At 38.5% G+C, this 16,817-nt stretch overlaps 1 long non-coding RNA gene across 1 annotated transcript in view; it reads right to left on the bottom strand.

Annotated features, from left to right (window-relative positions):
- The window catches only part of LOC125166083 (uncharacterized), a 43,347-nt gene extending 39,400 nt beyond the window's left edge, over positions 1-3,947 (bottom strand). The window contains exon 1 of the long non-coding RNA XR_007152345.1: positions 3,931-3,947. This is a non-coding gene — a long non-coding RNA (uncharacterized LOC125166083). The remainder of the gene's footprint in view (positions 1-3,930) is intronic.
- Positions 3,948-16,817: the final 12,870 nt, after the last annotated feature.

Here is a 16,817-nt window from a genome sequence, read left to right as displayed (position 1 = left end):
GTAAGCAGTGCTGTTGAAATGTGTTCCAGAAGGTACTATTCACATAGACTGCAATGTGAAGAATGCTCCTTGGAGCTCTGCAGCATGGCTGTGCTGAGTATATGGGTTCAGATACAGGAAAGTATATAGGTTTGGTTGTGGGAAGATGCCGAGTTCTTTTCTAATTGCTTCCATTCTCTTAGTAAAATAAAAAGCATGCGCGTTACATGACATAAAATAGTGGAAAGGGAAGGTTATTTTGAAGAGGATATGTGGAGTAGTCCTTCAGAGAGAAATGTAGTTGGATTCGTAGGTAGAATGGACTTTTAGTGTGAAATACAGAAACAACCGTAGTTATTAGCAAGGGGGGCGGGGAGGGTGCATTAAAAAACACAAAAAACAAATTTAAAGCAGAGGAGTATAAAGGAACCAAATTATAAGTAAGCAGAAAATACAACATAGAGTACAGATACGGGTAGGGTAGAGAGGATGGTAATCAGAAGTAGTAAAATCAGAGGGAACACAACTGAGATCAAAGAACTACCAGTGAGGGCCCCATAAAGTAAATGCCCTGTTCCCCAGAGCTTCCTTGAATCCTGAATGACCCTTCCTTCTAGGGCAAGCTCTGTAAGTTGTGGCTAAAGCATGGCTCCCATTTCTTCCATTTGGCTCAGTTGTTTTGGTCTTATTTCCCTTACTGCCACACAGGTAGCTTCAAAATGTGCAATAGCCTAATACTCTTTCAACCAAATATCCTAATTACACACTTAGTATTTTTGAATGACTTCCACCTTTCCGTCAACCATTAAATAATCAACAATTGCATATGCATGATAATCTTGTATTTTGAGGAAGAGTGCAAGAAGGAAGGAAAGGTTATAAAAGAATGCGAATAATGGTGGGGAGCATGAATAATGCAGCTTCAGAGTTTGGAGATGCAGGAGACCGGTGGAGTTCACAGTAGGTTATAGGGTTACATTGTTTAATTGAATTACAATATTCCCATTAAGTGACCTTTTTGTTTCATAGCTATTTAACCCCTAGATATTGGTACAAGTTGTCCCAAGTAGAAAGAGGCAGTCTAGACCTCTTTGTTCCAAATTAGACCTTGTGTCCCAAATTAGAGTTCTGGCAGTGAATGGGGCATAAAGGATCTTGCTAATTTCTTACAGTCTTGCGAGTTTCCCTGACATCCCAGTTTATGTGAATCACTGATTCTTTTCTCGATCTAGTTCCTTTGGCCTGATGGGTAATATTCTTCACAGATTCTTTTCTTTTCAATTTATTTATTTAAATTCGAGTTAGTTAACAAATAGTGTAGTATTGATTTCAGGAGTACAACCCAGTGATTCATCTCTTACAGATAACACCCAGTGCTCATCCCAACAAGTGCCCTCCTAATGTCCATCACCCATTTAGCCCATCCCCCACCTACCCCTTCCAGTGACCCTCAGTTTGTTATTTATATTTAAGAGTCCTTTATAGTTCACAGATTCTTACAATAAATTGATTGGCTGTCCTAGTTTGCCATGTGGTGAAATCCAGTATTTTATTAAAATGTGTTTCTACATACATCCATATGTAAATTATGCCAACATCTTTCTTCTTCTTTCTTTTCTTTAACCCTCTCTTCTTTTCTTCTTCCTTCCCCTGTTCTTTTTTTAATTGAGTGGAATGATGTGTTGGAGGTAGTGAGGGAGGGAGTCAGTTAAAATGGTCTTATTAATCAGTCTTAATAATAATTCCCTGCTCATTTGGCAGAGGGTGGCTATCCGCCATGCCATATTCATTACAGGCAGGCATTGAGGCACATACAGCACAGTCAAAACCAAGTGAATAGAATCAGAAGGGAAGCAATATAGTGAGACACTGCTGAGCATTCCTGAGTCCGGACAGGAAATCACCACCAAGGTGAAGACTTAGGGTGTCTTTTTTTTCTCCTGGAGGAGGGGCTGACTCACCACAGCATGTCCTTATTTTGGACCTCAAGTCCCTGTGAATGGTGGCCCTTCACTTTCTTTATGGTTTGGGGCCACCTAGAATTCCAGCCCTCCGGCAGGCACACTAGCCCACGTTTGTTAACTTTAAGTCAGATAGAGATGCTTGGAAATTTGGACACTGTTATTTACAGATCACTTCTATGTCTATCAAACTCTAAAAATGATATAGTCCTTTGAGTTTGGTAAAGCAAATGATGAAGGCAAAATATTTAAGGGAGTACTTATTCCTCCTAATAATCAGCTCATCTGTTCCATTGACATTGGACATTGATCCCAAGAAGAAGGTATTGCTTGGGTTCCTCCAAAGCCATGTCAAGTACCAAGGTATTGTCAAGGTCCACTATCATTCCTAAATTTTCCATATCCCAATCACCCTTTCTGTCACCACAAAGTTTGAGCACACAAAATATTCTAAGGCATCTTGCCTTTTATACCTACTTGTGTCAAATATCTGATAATACTCACTTCTAAAGCTTAATTCTGAAAATCACCATCTCTGAGCATCCTGCCCTCACAACACAGGGCAATGGTGTATTTTCATGTATTTACTAACCTTGACAAATCTATGCTCAGCTTCATTTGACCTAGTTTCTTCTCTGCTTTTACAATTGGCTATGCATAGAGATTCTGAGAAGTAGCCATAAGTATCTCTTTGATATATATGCTCAAGTTATTTATTATAAGCCATTCTGTCTGGAATTCTCCCTCTATAGTCTGGTATATAGTGACATTATTTGAAGTCTCTTAGCTTCAACACTGCTCACATCCTACTCAGAAAGGCAAAGTACAGTACTCCTGGCTTATAGCATCTCTCTCAATCTCTCTTTCCATTCCCTGTGGAGTTTGAAGCCACTAAATTTAAGCTACAACAGAAAAGTGAGAAGGTACATTCATATATGTTTGTATTTTCACACCCACATTCTGTTTCATCCCCGAATGTTTTAAATTTCAGTGATTTTAATGTGAGTTGAAATGAATAAGATCCTAATGACTCTATCATCTCCATTTATATTTGACAAGTATATAATCCAATCTACATAAATATTCATGCATTCCTAAAAAGAGACTGCTGATACATCATGCTAAAGAGAACATCTCAAAAGAGGTATTTCAAAATAATGTACCTAAATCGGCAACTACCTATCACATTTTACACATAGGTGAAGTGATCTGAAATCATCAAGAACTCTACATATAGGGTTCAGAGAATTTCTGAATTTTTTTAGATATAATTTATTGTCAATTTGGTTTCCATACAACACCCACTGCTCACCCCAACAGGTGCCCTCCTCTATGTTCATCACCCACTTTCCCATCTCCCCCACCCCCCATAAACCCGCAGTTTGTTCTCAGTATTTTAGAGTCTCTTATGGTTTGCCTCCTTCCCTTTCTGTGGCTTTTTTTCCCCTCCTTCCCCTCCCCCCGATCTTCTGTTAAGTTTCTCAGAATCCACATATGAGTGAAAACATATGGTATTTGTCTTTCCCTGCCTGACTTATTTCACTTAGCATAATACTCGCCAGTTCCAGAGGAGCCAAGATGGCAGAACAGCATGGAAGCTTTTTGTATGTCTCTCGTCCATGAAATACAGCCAGACCAACAATAAACCATCCTACACACCTAGAAAACTGATTGGAGGATTAACACAACAATCTGCACAACCTGAACCCCAGAATTCAGCAGGTACACGGCGCGGAGAGTTGAACTTGGGGAGCAAGAAGCCGCGAAAGGTCAGGAACCGCTTTTGCAGGCGGAGAGAGGACAGAGACTGGGGAGGGGGGGAGAACACGGGAAAATCACCCCTCCCCAAAAGCAGCTGGAGAGAAAGTGGAAAATTGGAAACAGCCACAAGGATTAAACTAAAAGGGAGAAAGGAGAAAGGAGAGGGTTTAAATTCCATTAAGACTGTAAACAAGGGGAGCGCAAAGGCTGCAACTCCGCAGCTCCATACCTGGCGGTGCTCTGGTGGGAAGGGCGAATCCCCAGGAACAGAGTGGGGTCCGGGAACAGAGTGGGGTCTGGGAGGTCCTCGGGCCACATGGGGAAAAGCGGTTCCACTGCTGGAAGGACATTTGGTAGAGACTGTTGAAGCCACCTGGTCCCAGCAGACCTCAGAGGCGGCCACATTCGCTGGAGCTGGGGCAAGATCGTTGAGGGTGAAGCCTGGTGCCCAATGTGTGTTGTGATTTTCCATAATCCCTGAGACGCTGCTGCTACACTATCTCGCGAACTTTTTCTAGGGCGGGCTGGCACCTGGCCGCAGTCTCGGGGCACCGGCAACAACAGGGTCCAGCGGGCGTTCCTGGGTGCAGCCGGCATTCGGCCATTGCTCGGTGAGACCCTCCTGCAGAGGGGCGGAACGGGTCAAAGCCGCAGTCCTTTGGAAGTAAGGGGCCGGGGAAAACAGCCGCATCTGAGACAAAATTCAGGAGAGAGGTACTGCCTGGGGCCTGGTCACAGAGAGTGAAAAAGCAGGGCGTGGATGAAAGCTGAAGACAGAGGACGGATGCGCGATTGCTGATCCAGAACAGACTGGGTAGCTGAGTGGCGCCATTTTTCACCGCCCCCACGCATGCGCATACGCACCTATGAGCGAGGCAACAATCCACCCCAGTAAGCTATCAGCGCCATCTAGTGGAAAGCGGAGCCATTACACTGAGCCCCACCCAACTGGGCCAACTTCGCTCTTCAAGAGCACAAGTCTCACCGCTGGCTTAGTTTATGGACTATAAAGCACTACATAGACTGACTTCTAGGGGAAAATGAAGTAATTTCAGTCCTACTGCAATCTGTTAGCAAGTTCATCTATTCAATTTTTTTCTTTTTTTTCTTTTTCCTTTTTCTCTTTTATAATTCTTTTCTTTTTCTTGAATATGGAAAGAGAAAAAATTCATTTTTATTTTCAATTTTTATTAAAAATTTTCAAATTCTACTTTACTTCCATTATTTTACTTTAGTCTCCTTCAGTGTATTCACCTTTTCAAATTTTCAAACAATTTCCTTTTTTTCTTCTTTCTTTTTCTTTTTTTCTCTTTTTCATTTCTTTTCTTTTTCTTGAATGCAGAAAGAGAAAAACTTCATTTTTACTTTCAATTTCTATTAAAAATATTCTTATGTAGGGGCGCCTGGGTGGCGCAGTCGGTTAAGCGTCCGACTTCAGTCAGGTCACGATCTCGCGGTCTGTGAGTTCGAGCCCCACGTCGGGCTCTGGGCTGATGGCTCAGAGCCTGGAGCCTGTTTCCCATTCTGTGTCTCCCTCTCTCTCTGCCCCTCCCCCGTTCATGCTCTGTCTCTCTCTGTCCCAAAAATAAATAAACATTGAAAAAAAAATTAAAAAAAAATATTCTTATGTAATTTTCATTACTATATTTTTCCTTTTATGTAAATTTTTTCAAATTCTATTTTATGTCCATCATTTTATTTTAGTCTACTACAGTGTATTCACTTTTTCAGATTTTCAAATGATTTCTTTTTTCTTTTTTCTCTTTCTTATCTTTTTTCTCTTTTTCTTTTCTTTTTTCTTAAGTACAGAAAATGAAAAAATTCATATTTATTTTTAATTTTCTTTAAAAACATTTTTCTTTAATTTTTTCTACTATATTCTTTACTTTTGTGTATATTTTTTCAAACTATTTTACCTCCATTGTCTCATTTTAGTCTACTTCAATGTATTCATTTTTTCAAATTCTCAAACGATTTGCTTTTTATTTTCTCCCCAACTTTTTTTTTCTCTAATCTGTCAAACCACTTTCAACACGCAGACCAAAACACACCTAGGATCTAGTATCATCTATTCGATGATCTAACACATCTAGAATAGTATCATCTATTCGATTTGTGTGTGTGTGTGTGAGTTTTTAATTTTAATATTTTATTTAATTTTAATTTTTTTAATTTCAATTTTTCTACATCATCAATTCCTTTTCTCCCTTCAAAATGACAAAACGAAGGAATTCACCCCAAAAGAAAGAGCACGAAGAAACGACAGCCAGGGATTTAACCAACACAGATACAAGCAAGATGTCTGAACCAGAATTTAGAATCACAATAATAAGAATACTAGCTGGAGTCAAAAATAGATTAGAATCCCTTTCTGCAGAGGTAAAAGAAGTAAAAAATAGCCAAAATGAAATTAAAAATGCTATAACTGAGCTGCATTCATGGATGGATACATCAGCGGCAAGGATGGACGAGGCAAAACAGAGAATCAGCGATATAGAGGACACACTTATAGAGAATAACGAAGCAGAAAAAAAGAGGGAGATTAAGGCAAAAGAGCACAATTGAAGAATTGGAGAAATCAGTGCTTCATTAAAAAGGAACAACATCACAATCATAGGGGTCCCAGAAGAGGAAGAGAGAGAAATAGAGATAGAAGGGTTATGTGAGTAAATCATAGCAGAAAACTTTCCTAACCTGAGGAAAGACACAGACATCAAAATCCAGGAAGCACAGAGCACCCTCATTAGATTCAACAAAAACCAACCATAAGCAAGGCATATCATAGACGAATTCACAAAACACTCAGGCAAGGAGAGAATCATGAAAGCACCAAGGGGAAAAAAAAGTCCCTAACGTACAAGGGAACAGATCAGGTTTGCAGCAGACCTATCCACAGAAACTTGGCAGGCCAGAAAGGAGTGGCAGGATATTTTCAGTGTGCTGAATCTGAAAAATATGCAGCCAAGAATTCTTTATCCAACAAGGGTGTCATTCAAAATATAAGGAGAGATAAAAAGGTTCCCAGACAAATAAAAATTAAAGGAGTTTGTGACCACTAAACCAGACCTGCAAGAAATTTTAAGGGGGACTTTCTGAGGGGAGAAAAAGATGAAAAAAAAAAAAAAAATATATATATATATATATATATATACACCAAAAGCAACAAGAGATTAGAAAGAACTAGAAACTCCAACTCTACAGCATCATAATGGCAATAAATTCATGTCTTTCAGTACTCACTCTAAATGTCAATGGACTCAGTGCTCCAATCAAAACGCATAGGGTAACAGAATGGATAAGAAAACAAGACCCATCTTTATGCTGTTTACAAGAGACCCACTTTAGACCTAAAGACACCTTCAGATTTAAAATAAGGGGATGGAGAACCATCTATCATGCTAATAGTCAACAAAATAAAGCCGGACTAGCCATACTTATATCAGACAATCTAGACTTTAAAATAAAGACTGTATCAAGCGATGCAGAAGGGCATTATATCATAATCAAGGGGTCTGTAGACCAAGAAGACTTAACAATTGTAAACATTTATGCACCAAATGTGGCAGAAAACAAATATATAAATCAATTAGTCACAAACATAAAGAAACTCATCCATAGTAATACCATAATAGTAGGAGACTTCAACACCCACTCACAACAATGGACAGATCATCCAATCAAAAAATCAACAAGGAAACAATGGCTTTGAAGGACACACTGGACCAGATGGATGGACTTAACAGATATATTCAGAACATTTCATCCTAAAGCAGCAGAATATACATTCTTCTCCAGGGCACATGGAACATTCTCCAGAATAGACCATATACTGGGACACAAATCAGCCCTAAGTAAGTACAAAAAGATCAAGATCATACCATGCATATTTTCAGACAACAATGCTATGAAACTCAAAATCAACCACAAGAAAAAATTTGGAAAGGTAACAAATACTTGGAGACTGAAGAACATCCTACTAAAGAATGAATGGGCTACCAAGCAGTTAAAGAGGAAATTAACAAGCATATGGAAGTCAATGAAAATGATAACACCACAACCCAAAACCCCTGGGGCGCAGCAAAGGCGGTCATAAGAGGAAAGTATATAGCAATCCAGGCCTTCCTAAAGAAGGAAAAAAGATCTCAGATACACAACCTAACCTTACACATTAAAGAGCTGGAAATAACAGCAAATAAAACCCAAAACCAGCAGAAGACAGGAAATAATAAAGATTAGAACAGATATTAATGCTATCGAAACCAAAAAAAAAACAGTAGAACAGATCAATGAAACCAGAAGCTGGTTCTTTGAAAGAATTAACAAAATTGATAAACCGCTAGCCAGTTTGATCAAGACAAAAAAGGAAAGGACCCAAATAAATAAAATCAAGAATGAAAGCGGAGAGATCACAACCAACACAACAGAAATAAACACAATAATAAGAGAATATTATGAGGAGTTATATGCCAATAAGATGGGTAATCTGGAAGAAATGCACAGATTCCTAGAAACATATACACTACCAAAACTGAAACAGGAAGAAATAGAAAATTTGAACAGACCCATAACAGTAAGGAAATAGAATAAGTAATCAAAAATCTGCCAAAAAACAAGAGTCCAGGGCCAGATGGCTTTCCAGGGGAATTCTACCAAGCATTTAAGGAAAAGTTAACACCTATTCTCTTGAAACTCTTCCAAAAAATAGAAATGGAAGGAAAACTTCCAAACTCTTTCTATGAAGCCAACATTACCTTGATTCCAAAACCAGACAGAGACCACTAAGAAGGAGAACTATAGACCAATTTCCCTGATGAACATGGATGCAAAAATCCTCAACAAGATATTAGCCAACTGGATCCAACAATACATTAAAAAAATTATTCACCACGACCAAGTGGGATTTATACCTGGGATGCAGGGCTTGTTCAATATCCGTAAAACAACTAACATGATTCATCGCAGCAATAAAAGAAAGGACAAGAACCATATGATCCTCTCAATAGATGCAGAGAAAGCATTTGACAAAATACAGCATCCTTTCTTGATAAAATCCCTCAAGAAAGTAGTGATAGAAGGAGCATACCTCGAGGTCGTAAAAGCCATATATGAACCACCCAAGGCTAACATCATCCTCAATGGGGAAAAACTGAGATCTTTCTCCCTAAGGTCAGGAACAAGACAGGGATGTCCACTCTCGCCACTGTTATCCAACATAGTATTGGAAGTCTTAGCCTCTGCAATCAGACAACACAAAGAAATAAAAGGCATCCAAATCGGCCAGGAGAAGGTCAAACTTTCACTCTTTGCAGATGACATGGTACTCTATATGGAAAACCCAAAAGATTCCACCAAAAAACTGCTAGAATTGATTCATGAATTCAGCAAAGTTGCAGGATATAAAATCAATGCACAGAAATTGGTATCATTCCTACACACCAACAATGAAGTGACAGAAAAATCAAGGAATCGAGCCCATTTACAGTTGCACCAAAAACCATAAAATACCTAGGAATAAATCTAACCAAAGAGGTGAAAAATCTATACACTGAAAACTATAGAAAGCTTATGAAAGAAATTGAAGAAGACACAAAAAAATGGAAAAAGATTCCATGCTCCTGGATAGGAAGAATAAATATTGTTAAAATGTCGATAATTACCCCAAAGCAATTTACATATGCAATGCAATTCCTATCAAAGTAACACCAGCATTCTTCACAGAGCTAGAACAAACAATCCTAAAATTTGTATGGAACCAGAAAAGACCCTGAATAGCCAAAGCAATCTTAAAAAAGAAAACCAAAGCAGGAGGCATCACAATCCCAGACTTCAAGCTATACTACAAAGCTGTAATCATCAAGACAGTATGGTACTGCCACAAGAACAGACACTCAGATCAATGGAACAGAATAGAGAACCCAGAAATGGACCCACAAATGTATGGCCAACTAATCTTTGACAAAGCAGGAAAGAATATCCAATGGAATAAAGACAGTCTCTTCAGCAAGTGGTGCTGGGAAAACTGGACAGGGACATGCAGAAGAATAAACCTGGACCACTTTCTTACACCATACACAAAAATAAACTCAAAATGGATGAAAGACCTCAATGTAAGACAGGAAGCCATCAAAATTCTCAAGGAGAAATCAGGCAAAAACCTCTTTGATTTTGCCTGCAGCAACTTCTTGTTCTCAACATGTCTCTGGAGGCAAGGGAAACAAACGCAAAAATGAATTACTGGGTCCTCATCAAAATAAAAAGCTTCTGCACAGCAAAGGAAACAATCAGCAAAACTAAAAGGCAACTGACAGAATGGGAGAAGATATTTGCAAACGACATATCAGATAAAAGGTTAGTATCCAAAATCTGTACAGAACTTATCAAACTCCACACCCAAAAAGCAAATAATCCAGTGAAGAAATGAGCGAAAGACATGAATAGATAACTTCTCCAAGGAAGACATCCAGATGGCCAACCTACACATGAAAAAATGCTCAACATCACTTATCATCAGAGAAATACAAATCAAAACCACAATGAGATACCACCTTACACCTGTCAGAATGGCTAACATTAACAACTCAGGCAACAACAAATGTTGGTGGGATGCGGAGAAAGAGGATCTCTTTTGCATTGTTGGTGGGAATAAAAGCTGTGCAGCCACTCTGGAAAACAGTATGGAGGTTCCTCAAAAAACTAAAAATAGAATTACCCTACAACCCAGCAATTGCACTACTAGGCATTTATCCAAGGGATACAGGTGGTCTGTTTCAAAGGGACACATGCACCCCCATGTTTATAGCAGCACTATCAGCAATAGCCAAAGTATGGAAAGAGCCCAAATGTCCATCGATGGATGAATGGATAAAGAAGATGTGGTATGTATATACAATGGAGTATTACTCAGCAATCAAAAAGAATGAAATCTTGCCATTTGCAACTATGTGGATGGAACTGGAGGGTATTATGCTAAGTGAAATTAGTCAGAGAAAGACAAAAATCATATGACTTCACTCATATGAGGACTTTAAGAGACAAAACAGATGAACATAAGGGAAGGGAAACAAAAATAATATAAACATAGGGAGGGGGACAAAACACAAGAGACTCATAAATGTGGAGAACAAACTGAGGGTTGCTGGAGGTGTTGTAGGAGGGGGGATGGGCTAAATGGATAAGGGGCATTAAGGAATCTACTCCTGAAATCATTGTTTCACTGTATGCTAACTAATTTGGATGTAAATTTTAAAAAATAAAATTTAAAAAAATAAGTAAAATTTAAAAAAATAAAAATAAAAATACATAATTAAATGCTAATGGTGAAATTAAAAAAAAAACAAAACATGTTATATACCAAAACAACAACAAAAAATACTCTCCAGTTCCATCCACATTGCTACAAACGGCCAGATTTCATTCTTTCTCATTGTCAAGTAGTATTCATTATATATATAAACCACATCTTCTTTATCCATTTGTCAGTTGATGGACATTTAGGCTCTTTCCATAATTTGGCTATTGTGGAAAGTGCTGCTATAAACATTGGGGTACAATTGCCCCTATGCATCAGCACTCCTGTATCCCTTGGGTAAATTCATATCAGTGCTATTTCTGGGTCATACGGTAGATCTATTTTTAATTTTTTGAGGAACCTCCACATTCTTTCCAGAGCGGCTGCACCAGTTTGCATTCCCACCAACAGTGCAAGAGGGTTCCCATTTCTCCACATCCTCGCCAGCATCTATAGTCTACTGATTTGTTTATTTTAGCCACTCTGACCGGCGTGAGGTGGTATCTCACCGTGGTTTTGATTTGTATTTCCCTGATGAGGAGCGACGTTGAGCATCTTTTCATGTGTCTGTTGGCCATCTGGATGTCTTCTTTAGAGAAGCGTTTATTCATGTCTTCTGCCCATTTCTTCACTGGATTATTTGTTTTTCAGGTGTGGAGTTTGGTGAGTTCTTTATAGATTTTGGATACTAGCCCTTTATCCAATATGTCATTTGCAAATCTTTTCCCATTCCATACGTTGCCTTTTAGTTTTGTTGGTTGTTTCCTTTGCAGTGCAGAAGCTTTTTATCTTGATGACGTCCCAATAGTTCACTTTTGCTTTTAATTCCTTTGCCTTTTGGAGATGTGTCGAGTAAGAAATTGCTGTGGCTGAGGTCAGAGAGGTTTTTCCCTGCTTTCTCCTCTAGGGTTTTGATGGTTTCCTGTCTCACCTTCAGGCCCTTCACCCATTTTGAGCTTATTTTTGTGAATTGTGTAAGAAAGTAGTCTACTTTCATTCTTCTGCATGTTGCTGTCCAGTTCTCCCAGCACCATTTGTTAAAGAGACTGTCTTTTTTCCACTGGATATTCTTTCCTGCTTTGTCAAAGATTAGTTAGCCATACATTTGTGGGTCCAATTCTGGAGTCTCTATTCTAGAGAATTTCTGAAATTTTGAAGTAGAGGAAATTATACCAGTAGTGGACAGTTCCGACTATTCTACACTGTTTTTATTTTTTATTTTATTTTAAAAATATTTTTAGAGAGAGAGCATGAGTGGAGGAGAAGGGGAGAGAGAGAGTGGGGAAGTATAGATATTTTAATTAAAACAACCTCTCACATGTAACGTATGATTCTTATATTTTTAAACAACCAGAGTGTAAAAGTCACTGAGTGGCAGAAAAACTGATGGAAGATTTCATTTGAAAGACATCAGTAACAAGCTCTAGGGCACTGTACGTGCCAAGCCAAAATGATGCCAATATCCCTGTTTGATTTATGCAATTTTATTAAACCAGATTGTCAAAAAGCATTTTACTGACTTATTTGATGGCTAGCTATCATATTTCAAAGTGATTCTAATTCCAGATTGGACATTTCACTACCACAATATCCAAAATATATATTGAGGTCTATTATGCTAAAGGTATCTTTCATTCCAACATTTTTGACTCTGCTCCTATTCAGGTCGTCAATACTGCAAGAGAGTTTTCTTATTGAAAGTGAAAGTCAATAAAGGGCTGTCAGAGTTTTGTTCTTAAAGTGAGCTATCGATCTTGTCATAAGCTGGTTATTGCAGGGTGAAAAAAGAAGGTTTGAAAATGACAATAGAAAAATGTGTTCCTTTTGCCTCTAATAGTTACACTTTAAGTTGATACGTATAAAGAACATAGTATGACATACGTTTTGAACTAAGAGAAAATTTTGCTCCAAAACTCAACGTTAGTTTGTGGTGAGTACCTAAGGTACTATCTTGCCACACCATCGCTTACTTTTCCAAGGGTGTGTCGCTGTCCCCACAACTACTCCATCCAAATGGCTTCCTTGGGAGATGACATTCTTACCTGATCTCATTCAAGCAAGGCTCCAGTCGATTGGCTCAGATGTGGATATTTCATTCAAGCTGGGCCAATTGAAGCCCGTCTGGGGAATTTTTTTGGACTGATACTGAAAAAGTAGATCAGTCTTCAGTGAAAAATATAATATCAAAAACTCATGAGCTCACGGCTTGTATTCAACTCTCTGTGGAGCAAATAAAAATGATAATGGGGACATGCAGAATGTCCGAGATGTGAGAGGTTATGCTGCTGGGAGTATGCAAATCCCTGGTCACAGATGCTTGGGAGAGAGAACTAGCTGCTTCTCTGAAGGTTGGTTGCTCAGTTCTTCCATGTATTCCGGGAGGTGATTTTGAATTTGATTATGGTCATTTTTAACCCAGAGGGCCTCATTCCCACAAGGGTGGGAACCAAAATTTTTAAATGGCTGAATCCCTCTAAGGTAGTAGTGAGTATCATTTTGAAAGTCAGGGCTTTGGAATCCAGCAATTGAATATGTACACTTTTATTAATATGTATACTTTGAAGATGGTAAAGCAGTTGGTTAAACTATTACCTCTTGGATTCAGACCAAGGAATCACTAAGACCTGAGCCTAGAGAGGTTGGTAGGAAAATGCAATAATACCTATCATTGGATGTCGGCTTTTTCTTTTAGCATTCATAAAAATGTGACACAGAGAGACAAGCTGACTTATCTAAAAGTGGACAGGGAACAAAAGGACAAGTGATGTAGCTTTTTTCAAAGAAAGACTGCTCTCCATGGACTCAGTAATCCGAGGCCTCTGAATACCAGATAAGAATACAATTTGATGATTTGCCACAAACTCTATCTTTCCCTCATGTAGTGAGTTGAATATGAGCTAGTGGTTCCCAGCAATTGGAATGGGCATATTCCAGAGGATCCAGAGTTATTAGCAAAACCTGATTCCTTGACACTTCCAATGTATCTACTATAAGAAAAAGATGATAAAGCTTCTCATTAAAAAATGCATTTGTGTTTAGTTAAACATGGAAAATTAACCCTAGGCTCCTTTTTGCCTTGAACCCCACTTAAGGGGGGTTAGCTAAAGGGGATAAAATGATACAACCCCAAAGGCAAGAGGGATGGGAGGCAGAGCAATGGCAGAAAAAAGGTTCTAATAAAATTTTTGAGGCTGGAAAGTGGATGGAGTGGCAGTAACTATTCTCAGTAAGTAACTGAGAACTAACTGATAATCTGTGCCCTTATGGAGAGAGAGCATACCAATAGGAAATGAGTCAACACACCCGAGAGCACCCACAAAAGCTCGCAGTTGGGTGAGATACCAGGTAAGTGTTAGGTGTGAAACTGAACACAGGTGGATTTTCTGATAGTCTAAACAGGGAGTAGTTGGACTTGCCAGCTCTCTTTCCTAATCAAACACAACAAGTAACTACCCCTTCAGTAATTTCCCAAAATAAATTGCAAGATTTATTTGGAAGCCTAAGCAATGAGGGTCTAGACTTAAGGATGCATGAGTATGGCCAAGTGTAAGATTGAAAAGGGGATTAATGAGAGCATACACATGGAACTGTTGGGTTCAAAGACCTTCTGTTGTGACCATAATTCTTCTCTGGATAAACTAAACACCAGCAAAAAAAAGGTAGCCACATAGTAAATTTTGGCACCTTCCAACAAAAAAGCAGTTTTAATATCTGGGAAGCTTACCGTGAACTCCATGGGTCAAGTAGCCTAATGCACACATACACAACTTGCAACCACCTTTTTAGTGAGTCACTCTTAATTATGAACAAAAAGCCAAGGATCATGGGACATTTGAGAAAATCTTCAAGTATGTAAGATGAACATCAAATTAACAAAGAGAACCCAGAGAAAGTAAAGACAACAAAAACCAGGGAAAAAACTTTAACCATGTAATTGAAAACCTCAAACAGATAATGAGCATGGCCAATGCTTATGGAAGCTCTTGCTATGGGTCAAGCTTTGTTCTAAGCACTTTAAGTGTACTGAATCAGTGAATAAATACAACCATCCTTTGATGAAGGTTTATCCCACTTTACAGATGAGAGAATTTAGTAATTAGTCCAAGTTTACACAACCAGTAAATGGCAGAGCTGAGATTTGAGTGTAAATGGTCTGGCCACAGGTCAACCTCTTAACCATGTACTACAACACAATAAATTTTTTTTTCCACGCCAACAAAGTCAGTTATATCCATCTGAGAATAAAAGAAGCTCTTCAAAATGAAATATGATAATCATAATAAAGAATACAATAGAAGATTTAATAATTTCAAGAAATCTTCTGGAAAGTTGAATAAAAAAATTAATTTAAAGGTAGTAAAATCAGGGGCACCTGGGTGGCTCAAATGGTGAAGTGTCCAGCTCTTGGTTTCAGCACAGGTCATGAGCTCATGGTTTAGTTCATGATTCGGTTCGTGAAATCGAGCCTCACGTCAGGCTCTGTGCTGACAGTGTGGAGCCTACTTGGGATTCTCTCTCTCCCTCCCTCTCTCTCTGCCCCCCCCAACCTCTCTTTCTCAAAATAAATAAATAAATAGTCATAAAATCAGCAGTCAAGTACATGTGATCCAGTACATGACTAATAGGAATTCCAAAAAGAGAGAATGGAAAGAATGCAAGCAAGGAAATTATCAAAAGTGATGATGATGATGATGATGATGATAACAATAATATCAGAAAATTTCCCAAAACTGATGGACAGAAGTTCCCACATGGAAAAATGTTCACGTGAGTGACAACCACACATAATTTAGAAAACACGAAGTCACATCGTCATGATATTTCAGGATACCACAACAAGTGAGAAGATCCTAAAAGCATGGAGAGGCAAAAAAGAAGGCCACATGCAAAAGAATGGGGATCCAAATAGCACCAGACCTTTTAAGAGCAACAATGGGTACTAAAAGAGAGTCAAAGGAATACCTTTCAGATTCCAAGTGAAAATTATTTTCAACCTAGAATTCTATATAAGATCGAATTACCAATCATGAGCCAGGGTAGGATAAAAACATTTCAGATATCAGAGAACTCAAAAAATATACCTCCCATTCATTTTAGGAAAGTTACCAGTACATGTGTCCTAAGAAAACAAGGAAGTCCACTGAGAAGGAGGAAGGTCATAGAATTAGGACACCCAACCAACACCCAACACAGAGACCTGGTAAAGAAAAGTTCGAAAATGAGAAACTGCATGCCAGGTGCAGAAACCATTTTGTTCAGATCAGAGCTGAGGGAGTGTACCAGGAACAAATGAATGAATGAATGAATAAAGGAATTCATAGATGTTCAAGTGTTTTGACCATATTACTAAAACAATACAGTAAAATGTTCTAGGATTTGCTAAAGAATTCATGTTCAGTACATACAGAGTTTAGAAAATAGAAAATTATTATTAAAATGTATATCAGAAATATAGTTAACTACTGGGCTCATCAGTAAACATGTTTATATATTGAGAAAAATGTAACAGTAAATGTTAAGTTAACCCAAGTTTGAGTTTTGACACTATTGGTTGGATAGAGACAGAAAGAGAAGCCCTTGTTAAAGAATTAATGGTTCAGAGAAAGACAAATCTCATAAGACTTCACTCATATGAGGACTTTAAGACACAGAACAGATGAACACAAGGGAAGGGAAGCAAAAATAATATAAAAACAGGGAGGGGGACAAAAACATAAGAGACTCTTAAATATGGAGAACAGAGAGTTACGGGAGGAACTGTGGGAGGGGCGATGGGCTAAATGAGTAAGGGGCATCAAGGAATCTACCCCAGAAATCATTGTTGCACT

This window comes from Prionailurus viverrinus, chromosome B2 (genome assembly GCF_022837055.1).
Source record: "Prionailurus viverrinus isolate Anna chromosome B2, UM_Priviv_1.0, whole genome shotgun sequence".
Classification (NCBI taxonomy): domain Eukaryota; kingdom Metazoa; phylum Chordata; class Mammalia; order Carnivora; family Felidae; genus Prionailurus; species Prionailurus viverrinus.
The sequence above is the reverse complement of the archived record's forward strand: the minus strand, read 5'-3'. Positions and strand labels throughout refer to the sequence as shown.